The 19,949-nt window shown below is 38.8% G+C and overlaps 1 protein-coding gene across 4 annotated transcripts in view; it reads right to left on the bottom strand.

Moving 5' to 3' along the window:
* The window catches only part of PBX1 (PBX homeobox 1), a 313,418-nt gene that overhangs the window by 222,234 nt on the left and 71,235 nt on the right, over positions 1 to 19,949 (bottom strand). The gene's annotated exons all lie outside the window — the stretch shown is intronic.

Below are 19,949 nucleotides of genomic sequence, written 5' to 3'. Positions count from 1 at the left end.
AAATATGGTAATTTTAACTAAAATCTGTGTTCTATGCTGATCTTTGCAAAGTACCACCAAAATATCCCACTATTATCTTAAGGAATTTATTTTCAGGCAGGAAAGCAATAAGCAAGATATACTAAAAAGTTATATGAGAGCAAAATTTTGAAAGATGCCATGATTGCATGGCCTTGGAGATGATGCAGAAAGTATGCTAGCAATCAAATCTTGACAATGTTTGGACCAGAAATCAACAGGAAATGAAACCCCATATATCCCACATAGAATACTATAAGAAAAGGAAGGTTAGGTTTAAATTTCTATCATTGCCTCCACATTTCCTCCAATGTCAGTTTCTGTACTGCCCAGACTTCAATGCACACGCTAGCGCTGAATCACAGAAAGTAGCCACACAAGTGATCAAACGTAGCCATGCATGCAGAACACTCTGCATAGACCTTGATCATGAAAAAATAGAACAGCAGCAAGAACATCCTATGATTGGAGTAAATGTTGTCAGAAGTGATTGTTTTAATGTGCTGTGTCAGGAAGCAAGAAGCCTGACGGTCTTGACATAGTAGAGACTAGAGGCATTTTTTTTTAATGATGCAAGAGCTCCAAAAGAAGGAATGAAGCAAGCTTATAATCTAGAAACCAGGTGGTAATCAAAACTGAAATTCTTTGAGGACAAGAAAAGCTGCAGCAATCGCAAAACAAAGGAAAGATCATATTAATGATGCAAATAACTGCAGACCCAAAAATGGCCATAGGGGTTAGGAAGAGAATGACCAAGCTGAGCCCATGGTTCAGGGACCCAGAGAGTGAGAGGAATGTGAGGAGAGCCCTACCTTGGGGAACAATTTCACTCCCCCCACCCAGTTTTGAGTTGCACCTACAGTAATATCTTTTTATAAAGGCCTTGAATACAGAATTCTTCCACAGGGCATATGAATTATTAGCACAGTGCCATGTTTTTCATAATTTTATAGCCATTATTTGTTGCTATAAGTCAGTCCGTGTCTGCCTGGCCAAAAAGTGGGGAAGGGCCTTGAAGGTAGTTATCCTACATCTCCTTTAGAAGCCTAGATAGGACAAAAATGATTACGGTACTCCAATTGCTCTCTTGTCTTGAAATAAAAAGACTCTCTAGAAAGTTTGAAGTCTCTCCCATTCGTGATAATAGAAAATAGAGTTCCCCACTCAGGAACCCCCTTCCCCTGGCTCTGCTTTGCTCTGTAGAATCCCATTCCCAATTGGCCTTCTGTGGGGAGCAGCCAATACAGTCACCCTTCATAATTTATCACAGCTACAGCCCTTTCTGCTCTGTACCCATCTTTTCCAAGAAAATCACCTCTGTGGGTCTAACTGTAATTAGCTGTCTAGCTTTTAACCATTGAAAAGAGTTAAGCTAATGACTATCCTTGAATTATTAATTTAACAATGTAGATATTTGCATGGAAGTCTTGGGGATGCTGAAAGAAGTGGGTATTTTACCTTCAGTTCCTATCAGAAATTAACACAGCAGAATCTTAAACGACTTCAAAAAAAGGACCTAGTAAAAGACCCATCAGTGTTGTGTAAAATCCAGATATAAAAGATATATTGACACTGATTTCATTTGAGCACTGTCAGCTTCAGTTGCCTGGGGGGGCTCATAACGCTGAAGGAAGAAGCACAGCACTTCTGCCCTGAAAGGAAACTGTCACCTGATTTAGGACACAAACAGGAAGGAAAATAGATATTTAGCTATGTGGTCTGGAGCAGTGGTCAACCAGTGAGTAAGGCAGAAGCAGCAATTTATACAGAGAAACCTGGAAAGCTTTCTTAAACTAGAGTTTTATTTATTTATTTTTAATTAGAATATACAATTCTGTCTACCGTGACATTAATTTTAAAAGTAGAGCATGGTGTCCTAATTCTTCTTTCAGGAAACTGAGTGTGAAGCAGGGTCACTTCTGTTGTTAGATGAGCACGGCAGAGGGGAAAAACTAGAACTGCAGAAAAAATAATTGCTACCAACTTGCCTTCCATTGAGGACCTGTATACTGCACAAATCAAGAAGAGGGCCGTGAAAATATTTGCAGATCCCTCGCATCCTGGACATAAACTGTTTCAACTCCTACCCTCAAAACGACGCTATAGAGCACTGCACACCAGAACAACTAGACACAAGAACAGTTTTTTCCCAAAGGCCATCACTCTGCTAAACAAATAATTCCCTCAACACTGTCAATCTATTTACTGAATCTGCACTACTATTAATCGTTTCATAGTTCCCATCACCAATCTCTTTCCACTTATGACTGTATGACTATAACTTGTTGCTGGCAATCCTTATGATTTATATTGATATATTGATCATCAATTGTGTTGTAAATGTTGTACCTTGATGAACATATCTTTTCTTTTATGTACACTGAGAGCATATGCACCAAGACAAATTCCTTGTGTGTCCAATCACACTTGGCCAATAAAATTCTATTCTATTCTATTCTATTCAAGGCTTGTCAGTATAACAAAGAGAAAAATTAAATAGAGAAGAGGAATCTCTTTGGGTAGGAAAAATCTGTCCATTTCCAGTCTTTATTCCATTTCCATAATTCTTTCCTTTTTTTACCATAAAATCTAGGTTTAAAAAAGTCACTTGAAAACATTTCAGTAAGAATGAAAATGCTATGGCTCCTGCAGCGTATTTGGACTCAAACCTGCAAAACATGTTTTGAAGTGTGAAGGAGCATGAATGTACTGCCAGAATATAACTCCTTAAACCAGCCTCCTCTTTTCTTAGAATCATGCTGCAGCTGCTTTAAAATGCTACAATCCTATGCTGCATTCATACTCCTGCACATTCTGAATCACCTTTTGGATATTAAATCACTACAGTTTTTGTAAATCCTTGTACATGTAAAGTGCTGCAGTACTGCAATTTGTGAAAATAAGCAGCATTTAGTGACACTGACATGTAAGGTTATATGCAGTGGTGGGTTTCACTTACCTTTGTTACGGGTACAAGAAGTTTCTGTGCATGCACAGAGTATATTTGATGACATTTGGGCGGGTGGGCAGAGCCTCCTGCCGCTGCTACCAGTTCACACGAACGGGGGCGAACTAGTAGCAACCCATCACTGGTTGTATGTCATCATCATTTTCGAATTTTGTACTATTGTCAGATAACTTTCCTAGAGCACTTGTGGTTATATTAAGTTTACTTGGAACATTATCCAGCTCGTATGAATAACTTAAAAATGATCATTCATCCTATATAAATATATAATTATAATTAATATTTTCTTGTGATAAATATTGTGGGGAAACCTAATCCAAATCAATGACTGAAATCGCAGCATTATGAGGAAGACAGTTTCAAAAGCTGCTGACAAATCATATTTGATAATACTTGCCAGTTGTCAAGCTGTTAAATATTTAATAGTATTTGACAGTCAAAATGTAATATCTTGTATCTATAGCATCTTGTAGTAGCTGATAGACAGCATATACTATTTTATATTTGGAAACTGCCAAAATTAATGTAGTCAATGGGATTCAAACTGAGACAGATATGAATTTAAAAATTTTACTAATTTAATTGGTACAATTGAAATATAAATTGAATTTAATATATTTCCAGCTTTGTTTCAACTTTTATATTCAGTCGTTTTTGGAGGCGTGTATTGTATTATTGAGAGCCAGTTTGGTGTAGTGGTTATAAGGCATCAGGCTAGAAATCCAGAGACTATGAATTTTATCCTGCCTTAAGCACAAAGCTAGCTGGGTGACCTTGGGCCAGTCACACTTTCTCAGCCATAGGAAAGAGGCAATAGCAAACCATTTCTGAAAAACCTTGCTAAAAGAAAACTCCATGGACTTATTCAGGTAGCCTCCGAGATTTGGATATGATTGAATGGAAGAAAAAAAGGCTGTATTAAAAACATAACTAAAAAATGGAGCATCCAATCCTGATATTTGATTTTAAAAAAGTATTTATAAGCAAGGTTTCCAACTCACACAATAAGGTATATTATAATGGAATTATCAGTAAACACAATTTATCCTCACTTTACAATGCAGAACTAAAAGATATTATGATAAATTTAACTTCAAAAATATATATCTCTGAAGCAAAGCAAGTTTCAATGTCAGACATATGTTGAAAAATAGAGCCAAAATGTAATTTATTGCAGCTAACATTAAAATATGTAGCAAATTTACTATGGTCTAATCAGATAAAATCAATCAATTTTAACAATGGCAGGTGTTCTAACATTGGTACAACTAGTTTGGATTTCTCTCCTGCCATGTTTGATTTTCAGCTTGTATTGTATGGAATTTACAGTAACTTTCTCTTTTCTCTTTCCATTTAAATAAATTTTACTTCTCCTCCAACTTTGCACATAAAAGCAATTATCACTGGGCCACACACTGTTCACCATAATTAAAGGGTAGTTGATTGTCCTTATTAGCATATCCCAGCCACTCTTGTTTCACCCAATCAACCGGCTACCACTGTCTCCAATCCTTTCTAATAAGCAGCATAAGATTTTTCTTGCAAACTACACAGATTTTCTCAAAGTCTAAATATGTATTTATTTATTAAATTTATTTGCCCATCTTGTATCAAAACAATTTTGAGTGGCAAATAATAAGCATATACATTACTTGGACATAGCAAATGATCCTGATATTTAGTTTAGTTGTAGATTGAAAAGCCACATTAATTTTAGGTATAATGAACTCAGAAAGACACAATTTAGTGTAGTGATTAAGGCATCAGGCTAGAAACTGGTTGACTGTAAGTCCTACCTTGTACACAAAGCTAGCTGAGTGACTTTTAGCTATTCATTCCCATACAGTCCTAAGAAGGAAGCAATGGCAACCCACTTCTGAAAATCTTGCTTAGAAAACTGACTTCTGGGGAAGAAATGGTGAACTAAAGTCAGCTCCTCTAAAAGCAGAGCTGACAACCTCAATGGAATGAAATGTCAGTGAGTAGACCAGCTCTTCGTGATTCTTCTCCAAACAAGAATAGAATTTGAGATCGCCCACAAATTCTCCAAAGAGTTGTTTCTACCGCAAGACAGCCATCTCTGGCAGCTCTGGGAGATGAGGGAATCTTGCTTAAACCAAGGTTGGTACTTTCAAAAGGATACTGGGCTCACATACTTCCTTTTTTAATCACTTTTGGAAATTGCTTGTTAACTGCTTTTCAGCTATTAGAAATCTTTGGATCAATAAGTCTGAAAAACTGAGTAAATTTCCTTCAATCCTTAATGAAGGAATGTTAAGGATAAAAAAACTAATTCAGCAAAAGGGTGATTAGAATTTTGATTTTGGAATATTACAAACTGAGGTTGTAACAACTTTGATAATAATAGTACAAATGGAATAAGGATCCAGATGAATTTGAAATAAAATTTTGGAATTAATTATAAGAATCCTTACAGTGGAAAATACTTTTATTTTGAATTCCTAGATAGATAGATAGATAGATAGATAGATAGATAGATAGATAGATAGATAGATAGATAGATAGATAGATAGATAGATTATAATTAAAGAAGAAGAACATAAAAAATTTGGTATGTGTAAAAAACATACCAAAAATGTGACCTGGATAATTTTCCTATATTGGATTTACAAAAGAGGCTTGTTAAAACTTTGAAGAATTTGGAGAGAATAGAAAAAGAAGAAATGAAAAGAAATGTGAGTTCTAAAACCTTTATTTGAAAGGATATTAAAGATTAAGATTTTTAGAAATAAAAGGAAGGAATATAAAGTTGCTTTATTTAATCAGGGTTAAAATAGATAAGTTATCTTTGATGGATTTTTGCTGATCATGACTGAAATGATGATTTCCTTTCTTTTTATTTATTCTTACTTTTCTTTCTTTCCTATTTCTTTCCTATTGTCTTTTTTCTATAACTTTTATTTTTATTTTTATTCTATTATTTTTAGTTTGTGTTATTTTATTGTTATAAGTAGGGTAATTTTTAATAAAATCTTGCTTAACAAAACTACAGGGATTGTTCCAGGTAGTCTCCAGGAATCAACAATGAATTGAGCTGCAACACGCAGAATTTATTACGTGGATCCAGCAAGAGGGCTACAACCCTGAGGCTGTCATAACTTTGTTTTTATAAATCTGGAAGTGCAGTTATACATGTGATTATTAAAGAATAAATTTTAATAACTCAGTGGGACATTTCAATCTTTCACCAAATTAATAGCAAATACAATTCCAGCAGATAAATTCCAATAGTAAACTCATGTATTGTCTTTCTTATATTTAATCTTTCTTCTTATTTTTTTTATTTCATAAGATATTCTCCAATATGTGATTTTATCCAGGACTGCCTAGATTTCCTGGAGAAAGTCTGACAACCATTGTCAGGAAGGGCAGACCAAGTCACTCAGGCTCAATGCTCCTAGCAACCACAACTGAATTCCAAAGAAGCAGGCTTCCAAATCTGCAAATATACTTCTGTATTTGGGTGCAATACCAGCCAAGCTATAAATGTCAGTTGGGGGCAACCAAGAGGTTTCTGCATCTGCTGCTTTGTTTTCTCTAAACTTTTGCTCCTCAAAGGAAAGTTCCATCTTATTATGAACTAATTCTGACTACTTCCCTAACTCTCGTTTATTGAGTCTGCTCAAGCCATAACCTATACGGTAATTCTGATTTATATATATATATATATATGTAATTCTGATTTTTATACACACACACACACACACACACACACACACACACACACACACGCTAAAATTCAACATAAGTGTATGCCACTTCTGAATCTGAAGCGCGCAGGATGCTAAGAATTATTCAGAATAATTGCATGGGAAAAAGGAGCATTTTGTATATTCTCAGAACCGTACTAATATATGTACTGTTTTTTGTTTCCTAGATTTGTATCCTGGCTTTTCTCCAGAAGTAGAGGTGACCTATACAGCCAACTTCTTCCAACTTTTTCCCACAAATTTCACGTTATGAGGTAGATTGGACTGAGTCACTCAAAAAGTCACCGACAACTGAACCTGCCTGTTGAGTAACGTATCATCTCAGGCCAGGGGGGGGGGGGAAATGCCTTCTTTGTGGAGTATGCATAATCTTGGTGTGTGTGTGTGTGTGTGTGTGTGGATTAGCTTAAAGAAACTGACTGGAGCCTCACAGTTTTGATGATTTGATTTTATGTCATTTTTATGTATGCATTTTAACTGTTGCATATTAAAACCTTAATGTTAACTTTAATTAAACATTTTAATTGTTGTGTATATATGAGTGCCAGTTTGATCTAATGGTTAAGGCTAGAGATCATGACTTCAAGTCCCATCTAAGGCCTGAAAACTGACTGGGTGATTTTGAGCCAGTCACACTCTCTCTGTCCACAATGTCAGACTTGCATGACAAAGTGGATCAGTTAATTCATGTCACAACCAAATGGACCAACGCTCATTTGATCTGAAAAAAAGCAGATCCTGCTGTTGTAGGAAAATGATAATTGTTTAAATATTTTAAAATATATTGGCTGATAAACAGATAAATAAAAAGTTTTGATAATTTGTTTGCTTAAGAAATTTTTATGATTGCTCAACTCAAACAATTTTAACTCTGAGCAGCCTACAATCAACAAACAAATGAAACCAAGTTTTCAGATATCTTTCAAAAGCCAACCTGGTCAGGGCCAACTGTATATCAAAAGAGATAATGTGGAAAGGAGGAGGGGAAGGCAGTGATGTGGGAAAACATCTGGGAAATGTTGATCTTAACTTTTCCCCAGTTGTTCAGATGTAATTCAAAGAACTCAGATTTATCTATCCTTAACTGCTTATCATCAGAATTATCTGAGAATGGCTGACTCTTTCACCTGAATTTTACGTGGATGTTAACTGCTCTCTATTAGATCTCTCTTCAATGTTTCATGCCGTTTTCCTCTCACTAAAGCAGTCCCACAGATCTAGCAGTCATCCATTACAGCAGCAGGCAGCAGGCAGCAGCAACAGCTGTCAGTTAGGTACCACTAGTCTCAGGCCAAGTGAAGCAGCCCACTCACCCTCTGTGGTTCCAGCCACCCTGGCCTCAAAGTAAGGACGTGCAGGGGCATGAGGTGGGGGAGGGACAAGGGAAGCTGGCTAACTCCATTCCCCAAGAGCTGTGGTGGCAATTTCAGCCTGACATTGGATCAGCTCCTTCTTTCCAAAGCTTAGAGCCCCCTCCTTCTCCCTCTTTTTTTCCCAACCCATCTCCACCCCAAGCTTCCCTCACTTTCTCTTTCCTTTCCCAGGCTGGGTTTAATTTGACACCTTGAGCCTCAGTAACGAGGTGAGGAGCAGAACAGCCACAGTGGATTTCATTAGGCTCAGCATTGCAGGCCCCACTCTCTGTGCGTTAATGACATCGGAGGATAGGGAAACGAGACAGCCACCGCGCTAGATGAAATAAACATGAGGGCTGTCAGCAGTGACAGCTGAAGCAAAGGGGACAAAAATAAGTCAGGTAGAGACCTTTCCCATTCTACACAATGCAAAGCGACACCTTGCAAAGGCCTTTTGCTGCAATCCTCTTTTCTTGGGAGAAAAGGAGTGGGACGATGGGTAGAGGAGATGAAGGAAAGGAAAGGCTATTAAATTAGCAGCATTTTACCATACAAATTACATTTATCAGTTTAAATGTCAGCAGGAACCAGGCCCGCTCTCCTTCCTTAGAGAAATACTATGAAGAAACAGGAGTTCTTTTGCAAATCATTGAGAAGCTTCTTCCAGAGTTAACTTCACAGATCCAGAACTGTGGTCTATCTCATGATAGGAAAGAGCAAACAACATTTTTCCTTCTCCCCAGGCCAGTCACAGCAAAATGAACTGCAAAAGAGAAAGGTTACATCAAGGAAGAGGAAGGGATGCTCCATTTGCTCTGCTGGACTCTTCTTTGAAGGAAAGAAATCTGGACTTGGGCCTTTTGCAGAGAGTATACGTGTAACTGCAGGTGGGGGAGGGGGGATAAAGTCATGCTGGTGAAGAAACTCTCCATCTATGTAGCTTAAAGCCACTGTTCTCTTTGAACAACTTCTCAAGCAGTTATATAATAAGCTCAAAGACAGAAAGAACTAAACTAAAGCATGCAGATGAACAAGGTGGATAACCTTCTAATTTTGTATGCCTTTTTAATTTAGTCTGAGTCTAATTGGCATTCCTTTTTATGACTGGCAATGGCACTTCAAAATCTTGAGTTTTTTCCAGGCCTCCTAAATTGCTGTTTTCAGTTGAAGATGTCAAGAATTAAGGCTGTGATTTTTATGTATACAAAGAAAAGGAGATGAGGGAGTGGGGAAGGGAGACGGGGCGGGGGGGAGAGAGAGAGACCACACATTCAACCACTGAGTATTTAAGGGCCATGTTTGTTTGTTTATTTAAAGTACTGTAAGCTGCCCACAACCTGAATGGCTCAAGGCAGCTAACAGACAATGGAGGAGGCTCTGGACAATAGCAAGGTTCTGTTTCTGAAATAGTCTTTTAGGTACTGTTTAAATAGATCTATCTCTGAGAAAACACTAGAATTATGACAGCTGGAATGTGGGATTCCTTTTCCCCCTCTCTAGAAGTAACCCATTTGGGAATCCAGATTTTGATAGGAAGACGGCAGTGTCTTAAGTGAAGCCATTATATAAACTGAGCAGAATTCGCCAACCCACAACTCCTCCTCCATGTTTAAAACTATTCCTCACCCAAGAAAAATAGGAAATGCATTATGCCTGCCAGAGAGTACAATTTTAATCAGGGACTTTTCTCAGATAAGAAACCTAAGTTTTGAGAATGTAAACATTAGGCTGCTTAAGCAATCCTGTCAAATGAAAGTGTTTTTAAGCAGTCTGTCATAAACCAGCCTAATCATTATTAGAAGCATGGTATCTAAAAATAGCAAAGGCATTTTTGACAAGTCAGACATCCTTTCATGGCAAAATTTGGAGACCTTCTGAGTGTTTTTTCTACAGAAAATCATTGTTGCAGTTTATATTCTCTCTTTCTACCAAAAAAAAAAAAAAAAGTTGAAAGGAAGGAGAGGCTGCACTGATACTGTCTTCCTATCACGATTGGCCCAAATAGGACTGCTAAAACATTGACTAGAACACAGCAGACAAGAATTTTTCAACTACTTAAAGCAGACCTAGTCAATCTAAAAGACAAATACTATCCGCCTAACCAAGAGGAACCACTTTTTTTTCCATGTGAAGATATGTAACTGTGGACTAAGGATTAAGGAGAAGAAAAGGGTGAATTTTGAGAAACAGAAACTGTCCTGCAGGAATTACTGTACAGAATGATGCTGGGGTATGAATTGGTGAAATTTCCTCTTTCACCAATTCAGGAGAAAGATATTTGTAGCTGGCAAGTATTTTCAAATGCAGTGATAACATGCATAGTTTTAAAAAAAGTTCCCCTAAAAGGAGAGGAATTATTTTTTGCTATTTAGTGTAAAAAGCTGTAGAGCAAAGACTATGAAACCTGATGGTGTGGTAACCTGGTTAGAACTAGGGCCTGTTTTATATTGCAAAAATAAATGTAGGTCTCATCAGCAAAATGCTCAGTTTGGCCATGAAGCAGAGGAAGAGATTCATAATCCCAATGTCAACCGTCCAGTTGGTGAATCCAGAAAAAGAAACTCCTGGGATATTATTTTACCAAGAGTATAAACTTTACTGAATAAACCACATTGGCACGGAAGAAGCAAAACCAGCTCTGGATTTCCCGCACAAAAGCAAGCATAGTTAATTCCCACCGCATGCGCGGTGACTGCCAAATGCATGATGTGTGCACGCGCATTCACAGTGCACTCCAAACGCAAGTTGTGTGCACATGCGCAGTGCGCACCAAACACACACTGTGTGGAAAAAGGATGCTTAAGAAGGTAAGTAGAACAGCGAGGGGGGGGAAACAGCTGTGCTATGTGATTTAGATTCGCTAGAAAGCAGGATTTCCTGCTTTCTAGAATATATAAATCGCACAGCAGAGCTGATCGTCGGAGATACTAGTTCGGACGAATCGGTAGCATTTTTTTTTACTACCAGGTTGCCCAAACTAGTAGTTTTTATTACTATCGGTTCTCCCGTACCAGTGCGAACCGGTAGCATTGCACCTCTGATTCCCCTCATCCTTGCATTCCATTCCACCCCCTCCCTTTATTGTCAAGCTGCGAACAAAGGAAAATGTAGGTGAAAATGTGAGTCAGTCTTGACACACAATCTAGATTGGAGCTCCAAGCCATTCCTAGTTCATCTATGGAGGCGCAGTGGTTAGACTGCAATATTGCAGGCAAATTCTGCCAACTGCCAGCAGTTCGATTCTAATCAGCTCAAGAGTGATTCAGCCTTCCATCCTTCCGAAGCTGGTAAAATGGGGACCCAGATTGTTGGGGGCAATAGACAGACTCTGTAAACTGTTTAGAGAGGGCTATAAAGCACTGTGAAGCAATATATGTCTAAGTGCAAGTGCTATTTTCACATAGCTTTGAGTGAGTTTTTAGGATTTCAACAAAAAGTGACAAAAAAATTTCTTTGTGTATGTGAAAGTAAATTAAAAATTATCTTGGAAGTTCCAAATTTCAGTATGACACTGAAATATGCAAGCACACATACAGAAGAAAAATAGCAAAGATAAATGAATGCTGACTACCGATCTATAAACACTGTTTCTTGCTGGATATCTGGGAGATTCACAACAGTATCAGATTCATTAGGTTCAGCAAGGAAGAGTTGAAAACCCAAATGCAAGCTATATAGAACTCTCAAATTATCTTTGCTTAATCCCATTTGGTTTCTTAAAACCTTCACATAACTCCAATTTTTCACTTTATTTTTCATATTATGTTAAATATGGATAGATAGATGTGAAAAAATCAAATGAAATGTGTAAAAAATGCAGTAACCATTAGAAACAGTTCATTAAGCATCTATTCAAATCCACTAAAAGAAATTCGATTATAGAGTTTAAAGATGGCCTCGTCACTTCAGCCTCGTCAGCTCAGTCTCCAGGAAAAAAAAAAGCGGTGTGTGTGTGTGTGTCATTTAATAACATTTTCCAATGGTTATTTTTCACACAGTAGTTTATTTTGTAATTATTAAGATGCACTGGAATTTACTCAGGATCCCAATTCAGGGAGAAGTTTTTTTTCTCTCTGATATCTCGTGTCCTAACTTCTTGTTAGTCTGGTTCAGATCTGAAAATAAAAGTTGGAACACACACTCATTTCCATACTAAATTAGGATAATACTTAGCAGTATCCTATTATAGGTTACAGATAATGATTGCAATAGCTCATATATTTATATGAGCTCATATATATTTCTTTTATGTACACTGAGAGCATATGCACCAAGACAAATTCCTTGTGTGTCCAATCACACTTGGCCAATAAAAAATTCTATTCTATTCTATTCTATTCTATATAACAAAGCTGTTGTCCTAGCTGTTGGTCTCATCATCATATTTCAACTATAGCATGATGAAGTTGGTGGGTGGGTCATCTTTGTGGAAAACGCTATTTTATCAAAGTTGAATCTAGACTAGAATAGGGCTGGATGGGACTTGGAGGTTTTCTTGTCCAGGAGACCCTATACCCATGATGGCAAACTTATGGCACACGTGCCAGAAGTTGCACAAAGGGCCATCTCTCTGGGCATGTGAGCCATTGCCTGTTGCTCTTCCAGATTCCAGCGAGCAGGCCACCTGGTCTTCACGCATGCGGGAGCACTGGAAACTGGAAGAGCAGCTGCCTGGTGTGCATCCGTGCACCGGGCAGATGATCTTCCGGTTTCTGGTGAGCACATGAGCACCAGCCAGCTGGTCTTTGCATGCGCATGCACACCAGAAACCGGAGATCAGGTGATGGGGTCCATACGTGTGCCGGAAACCGGAAGATCATCTTCCTAGGGCATGCATGCGCGGGTGGCTGTTCTTCCGATTTCCGGTGTGCGCATGTGCCCTGGCCAGCTGGTCTTCGCATGTTCATGCATGCCAGAAACTGGAAGACCAGGTAGCCGGTGCGCATGCACACGCCGGAAACTGGAAGATCATCTTCCCAGCACGCGCATGCATACCGGACGGCTGCTCTTCTAGTTTCTGGTGCACTCCTGGAAAGTATACCATTTCAGACACGTGGCTGTCCAGTCTCTAGTGATGAAGTTCTCACTGTTAGGAAGCTTCTCCTTAATTCCAGGTTGCTTCTCTTCAATTAGTTTTCAACCATTGTTTCTTGTCCTGCCCTCTGGTGCTTTGGAATATAATTTGATCCCCTCTTCTTTGTGGCAGCCTCTCAAATATTGGAATACTGCTATCATGTCATCCCATTCATCTTTTCTCTAGACTAGCCAAACCCAAATCCTGCAACAGTTCATTTGTTTCTGCCTCCAGGCCCTTTGATCATCTTTGTTGCTCTTCTCTGAACTTTTTCCAAAGTCTCAATATCTTTTTTTTGTAGTGTGGGGACCAAAATTGGTTGCAGTATTCCAGGTGTGGTCTTACTAAGGTTTTAAAAAGTGGTACTAATAGTTCATGTGATTTTGATTCTATGCCTCTGTTTATACAACCCTGGATTGTATTAGTATTTTTTTTTTTGGAGCTGCTACACATTGCTGGATCATATTCAAGTGATCATCCAATGGGACTCAAAAATCCCTCTCACAGTTACTGCTTTTGAGCCAGGTCTCACCTAATCTGTACTTATATACAGGGGTGGGCATGGCCAGGTGTGCAGGTCCTACTCAGCCTCCTGCACCATGGGGGGGGGGGGTGTTTTCACCTTCCCCCAGTCTCCTGAGGCTTTCTTTGAGTCTCCAGGAGGGCAAAAACAGGCTCCCTCAGGAACCAGAGGCCCTTGGCCAGAAATGGGCCCATTTTTGGACTTCTGGTACTTCCGGTAGGCCCATATTTTGCCCTCCCCAGGCTCTGGAGTCTTTCCAGGAGCCTCCGGGAGGGTGAAAACTGCTTCCCCCGGGCTCCGGAGGCCCTCAGGAGGCCCAAAATGGGCTCTTTTCTGGACTTCTGGTACTTCCCAGTTTTTGCCCTCCCAGAGCTTCCACACACACCCTGCACTTACCTGGCATCCAAAATGAGCTGCATGGAGACTCCTGGGAGGGGAGGGGTGGGGTGGGCAGGGTGAGCTAGTTCTTGGAACAACCAGTTCAGTTCAGATTAAAATTAACATCTATTTCACTCAAACCTGTCCGAATTGGCTGAATTCCAACTGCTTATACCTTTGGTTTTTCCTGCCTAAATGTAAAACTTTGCTTTTCTACACTTTAAAATTCGTTTTGTTAAATAGGGCCCATTGTTCAAGTCTATCGAGATCTTTTTGTATTCTGAGCTTGTCTTCTCGGGTGTTGGTTATTCCTGCCAGCTTCGTGTCATCTGCAAATTGGATGATTACCTCACCTAAGTCATTTATGAAAATATTGAGTACTGGGCCTAAGACGGAACCTTGTAGTAGCCCACTGTTTACTTTCCTCCATGTGGATGTAGTACCATTAAGGATTACTTGTTGAGTATGGTTTGTCAGCCAGCTACAAATCTTTCTGGGGGTGATATTGTCTATTCCACATTTTTCTATCTTACCAAGAAATAGGTTGTAGCAGGGGTGAAATGCTCCCGGTTCGGACCGGATCTCCCGATTCAGTAGCGATGGCGGCTGGTGGTTCGGAGAACTGGAAGCAAAAATCCCTGGCCCGCCCCCTGCTCCTGCTGACCCGCGCCATCATCAGAGGGCTTTTTTTTTACTTTTAAAAGTATTTTTCTTCAGTCGAAAAAATTCTTTTAAAAGTAAAAAAAAAAAGCCTCTGATGATCGCACGGCTCAGCTGGGATCATCAGAACCCTTTAAAAGTTTTTTTTAAACAACCACTTGGCCGAAGAGGTTGTAAAAAAAAAAAGTTTCAAGAGGATCCTCTGGTGATCCCAGCTGAGTTGCCTGATCACCAGAACCTTTAAAAATCATGTTTTCTACAAGCTCTTCGGCCAGAGGTTTTTAAAACAATCCTTTTAAGAGGTTCTGGGCTGCATCAGGCAATTTCAGCTGGGCTCGTCAGAGGAGCCTTTTAAAATCTTTTTTTCCTCTGCCTCATCGTCACAGGCTTTTAAAATCACCTTTTTACCACCTCTTACAATAGCCCCCGCCCATGCCCACCCAATCGCCCCGTCCTCACTTGCCTATAATTGCTGCTCCTTTCAGGTTTGCAAAGCCTTGCTTCGGCTGCTGCAATCAATTGCATCAGCTAGCAACTGAATCTGCCTGCCTGCAATCCATCTCCTCGGTGAGCAACTCAATCTGCCTGCCTCCAATTGGGTAAATAAATGGGGGGAGCTTTAAAAATAGTTAATTGGGTTTTTTTAAGGAGTTGGGGTTTTTTAGACAGCAATTTAAAGTTAACGAAGTTTTAAATTTAGCTGCCTTTATCTAAAACAGAGGTCTCCAACTTTAATAACTTTAAGGCTTGTGGACTTCAACTCCCAGAGTTCCTCAGCCAGCTTTCCTGGCTGAGGAACTCTGGGAGTTGAAGTCCACAAACCTTAAAGTTACTAAGGTTGGAGACCTCTGATCTAAAAAATATAAATAAAATAAAATATTTGTGCAGCTTTCTGAGATTTGGTGTGTTTCTGTAGTGTTTCACTCTAACTACAAAAACACACAAAACCTCACAAAGCTGTATGTGGCATTTTGTGTGTGTGTGTGTGTGAGAGAGAGAGAGAGAGAGTCAGTTGTGTTATGTTGTGTGTGTGTGTAAAGTGTGAAAGTTGGTTTTTGAGCTTTTTGTGGCTGTGTGAGGTTCCTGCTTGTTGCAGGGGCCATTTTGGGTGAAGTGCAGCTGCTTTTACATTGTGTGTGTGTCAGTTGGTTTGTGTGTATGTAAAGTATGAAAGTTGATTTTTGGTACCTCTTATTGTTTTGTACAAGTTATTATTTTTATTATTTATTGTTATTGGCCACGCCCACCCAGTCATCTGACCACCAAGCCACACCCACCAATTAAGCCACGCCCACAGAACTGGTAGGGAACTGGTATTGTTGAATACCTTGCTGAAATCCAAGTATATTATGTCCACAGTATTTTGCTGGTCTACTAATTTAGTCACTTTATCACAGAGAAAAATAAGATTGGTTTGGCATGATCTGTTTTTAACAAATCTGTACTGGCTACTATAACCTTATTTGTTTCTAGATGTTCACAGATCTGTTTTTTCATTATTTTTTCCAGGATCTTCCCAGGTATTGATGTTAGGCTGATTGGTCTGTAGTTTCCTGGGTCTGTTTTGTTTTGTTTTTTACTTTCTTGAAGATGGGAACCACATCAACCCTTTTCCAATCCTCAGGTACTTCCCGATGCTTTAGGATTTTTGAAAGATATGGTACAATGGTTCTGAGATCAAATCATCACTGCAGATACAACAACATCATCATATTTGCTAATAATCAGTACATATCTGCAACCTGACAGGCTAAAGAGTTCATATAAAAAGGAACAAGACCTTTGACTGTTAATTACTTCCTGTACATCACTTGGTGTTTTTTTGGCATGTAGGCAATGAAAAAAGAGGCATATATGACAGGAAAGAGGTATATTTATTGCTTTTCTGTCAGCTCTGCTACTGGGAAATATATGGGGCCTCCATTAATATGGCTACAGTCAAAACACAGTTCTGATACCAGCTATCCCATTGTCCATCCCTTGTTGACCCCAATAGCATTCAGAGTTTCTTATGGAATGGCTTGGACTGTCAAGTCAAGAGAAAACTCCTTGAACAGGGTGTTTTTCATTAATGTTGCTCCATTTCTTTTCTGCCTAGATTGTGATCCAGAAAATATTTTAGGGCTAAAGCATCCCTAAATATTGCATGGTGATGCTAAACAGATGAGACCTCAGAATAGTGGCTCTGCTGCTTCCTTCTGTTTTTCTCCTTGTTCTAGGTGAGGATTGCTAATTGTTCAGCTAATGGTTCAAAAGAAAAGAGCACTGAGAGATTGTCATAAATGCTGATTTTGTCTCTTGCTCACATCACTCCACCATAATAGCTTCAGAATGGGTGAAGCTTGTATCAACCAGAGTACAGAGAATAACTGAGCTTCACAAGGGTTAGGAAACAATTGCTCACGATCTGTCCCTCCTGCTCCTCCATTACTTCTTTTTGCAGGATCTTCTTTTTTATATTTAATCATCAGGGATAAAACATCACTGATATGCAACTTAACAGACAACTGACCCTGGCAACTACTGACCCAAGGAAAAGGTTGCTTATTGAATCCTGTTGGGACATGTGTTACCAATGATGTCATTCAGTCTTCAACCATAAGAAAACCAAATAAGAAAGGAAGGAGAGAGGGAGACAGAGAAACTTGCATCTCTGTGGCAAGAAAAAATATTTAACTGGAACAGTTTTCTATATTTGCTGTACTTCACTGGTTTTTTTTTTAAATAATTTCCGGATTTGTATTTCCAATAGCAGGTATGTCAGGCCACAACCGCTTCAGAGCAAAGCACATAACCCATTCAGTATTGTAGCTCTGATAAACTGCATCCAGAGAAGACAGAAAAAACCCTGCAGTCCATGAGATACAGATGTTTTCCTCCAAGGCATGGTTTTATATCTACTTCTTCCCCTTTCTCCGATTTCTAGTACATTTGCGGTAGTAGAATCTCCCTTTGTTTCTACATGGCCTCTCTAAAAACATAATAAAAAGTGAACTAGTGATAAACCAAACATTTCTTCTATAGTATGTACAACAGCATTTTGCTGTTGTACATATGTTTGTCATATATATTGGAACTTGAACAGATTAATACAGATGGAAGGGACCTTATAGGTCATCTAGTCCAACCCCCTGCTCAAGCAGGAGACCCTACACCATTTCTGACAAATGGCAGTCCAATCTCACCTTGAAATCCTCCAGTGATGAAGCTCCCACAACTTCTGAAGGCAAGCTGTTCCATTAATTGATTGTTCTCACTGTCAGAAAAGTTCTCCATATTTCTACATTGAATCTCTCCTTGATCAGTTTCCATCCAGTCATTAGCTTGACTTTTTCCTCTCTGTGTCAGCCCCTCAAATATTGGAACACTGTTATCATGTCTCCCCTGGTCCTTCTCTTCACTAGACTGGCCATGCCTAGTTCCTGTAACTGTTCTTCATATGTTTTAGTCTCCAGTCCCCTAATCATCCTGGTTGCTCTTCTCTGCACTTTTTCTAGAGTCTCAACATCTTTTTTTTATAGTGTGGTGACCAAAACTGGATGCTGTACTCTAGGGTGTAGTCTTTTGGCTGCCGCCACACACTGCTGCCTCATATTTAACTGATTGTGCACTAAGACTCCAAGATCTCTCTCACAATTACTACTATTAAGCCTGGTTTCACCCAGTTTATATGTGTACTTTTGATTTTTCTTGCCTAAGTGTAAGACTTTACTTTTTTCTACACTGAATTTCATTTTGTTAGATAGGGCCCAATGTTCAAGTCTGTCAAGATCCATCTGGATCTTGAGCCTATCTTCTAAGGTGTTAGCTATTCCTGCCAGCTTAGTATCATCCACAAATTTAGTAAGTTCCCTTTCTATTCCCTCATCTAAGTCATTTATGAAGATATTGAAGAGTACTGGCCCTAAGACAGAACCTTGTGGTACCCCACTGCTTACTTCTCTCCTTGTAGACATAGACCCATTAACGACTACTCATTGAATATGGTTTGTCAGCCAGTTACAAATCCATCTGGTGGTGATAGTAGTAAAAAGTTTCTATCCCACTTTTTTCTAGTTTACCAAGAAATAGATTGTGGTCTACCTTGCTGAAGTCCAAGTATATTATGTCCACAGTATTTTGCTGGTCTACTAGAAGAATGAAATAAGATTGGTTTGGCATGATCTGTTTTTAACAAACCCATGCTGGCTACTAGTTATTACTGTACTCATTTCTAGACGTTGGCAGGTCTGTTTTTTCATTATCTTTTCCAGTATCTTCCCGGGTACTGATGTTAGGCTGATTGGTCTGTAGCTTCCTGGGTCTTGTTTTTTTTCCCCAGTTTTTTTTTCTTTAACACCAAGAATTCCTACATCCATGTCTACATGCAATCCTAACTTGGTAGTAGCAAAATATACAGAAAGCATCAATTGGAAAGGTCTAATATATACACAAAGTCTGAAACTATATTGTCACATTTTGCAAGGAGCATGTCAAGAACAAAAATATATTTCTTCTTTTGAGAATCATAAAGGACAAAGTCTGACATATTTTGCCTATATTCAGTTTTATGTAGTTTAACCACAATTCTTTTTGTTGAATGCTTGGGTGACCTCTGTGGTTAGAAGTACATGCTACCAGCTGAGGTGTGTAATTCCTTGAGAAAGATAGTTTGGCCACATTATCCTTCACATCATCATTAGTATTACTATTAGACAAGCTGTCCTTTTGATGGATTTGGAAGCTATAGCTAGTGCAAAATATAGCACCTAGGTCAGTGATTGAGTTGTTGTTCTGCAGACATGTTATATTATGTTAGAAGGTATGCTCTGGCTGCTAGTATGCTACCAAGCTGGTATTAAAATGCTGGGATTAATATACAAAGCTGAGGTGTGCTGAGATGTTTCTATGGTTGAATTTCACTCCATTCCACTGAGACCAAGTGTAATTTCACTTTTTTAATACAATAAAATTCAAGCACGCTTTTTAAAGCATCCCCCTATTATGTCCCTATTTTTCTCATTGCATTCTCTAAAAAATAAAACTTAAATCAAGAATTCCAAACTTTAAAATATAATTGAAATCTGCATCCTGTTCTGATAACTGCATTCTGTTCTGATAAACCCTGCAGTCAGCAAATTCACATTTAATAAACTTTAAACTTTCTTTTTAAAATAAGATTAACAGATTAAGTCATGATTTAACTTATTAAATAATAAAGAGCAGTAAAGAATCTACTGTATTTTAGAATAACTGGCATTAG

Source organism: Ahaetulla prasina, chromosome 3 (assembly GCF_028640845.1).
Source record: "Ahaetulla prasina isolate Xishuangbanna chromosome 3, ASM2864084v1, whole genome shotgun sequence".
NCBI classification, from domain to species: domain Eukaryota; kingdom Metazoa; phylum Chordata; class Lepidosauria; order Squamata; family Colubridae; genus Ahaetulla; species Ahaetulla prasina.
This window is presented reverse-complemented; position numbering and strand designations above follow the sequence as displayed.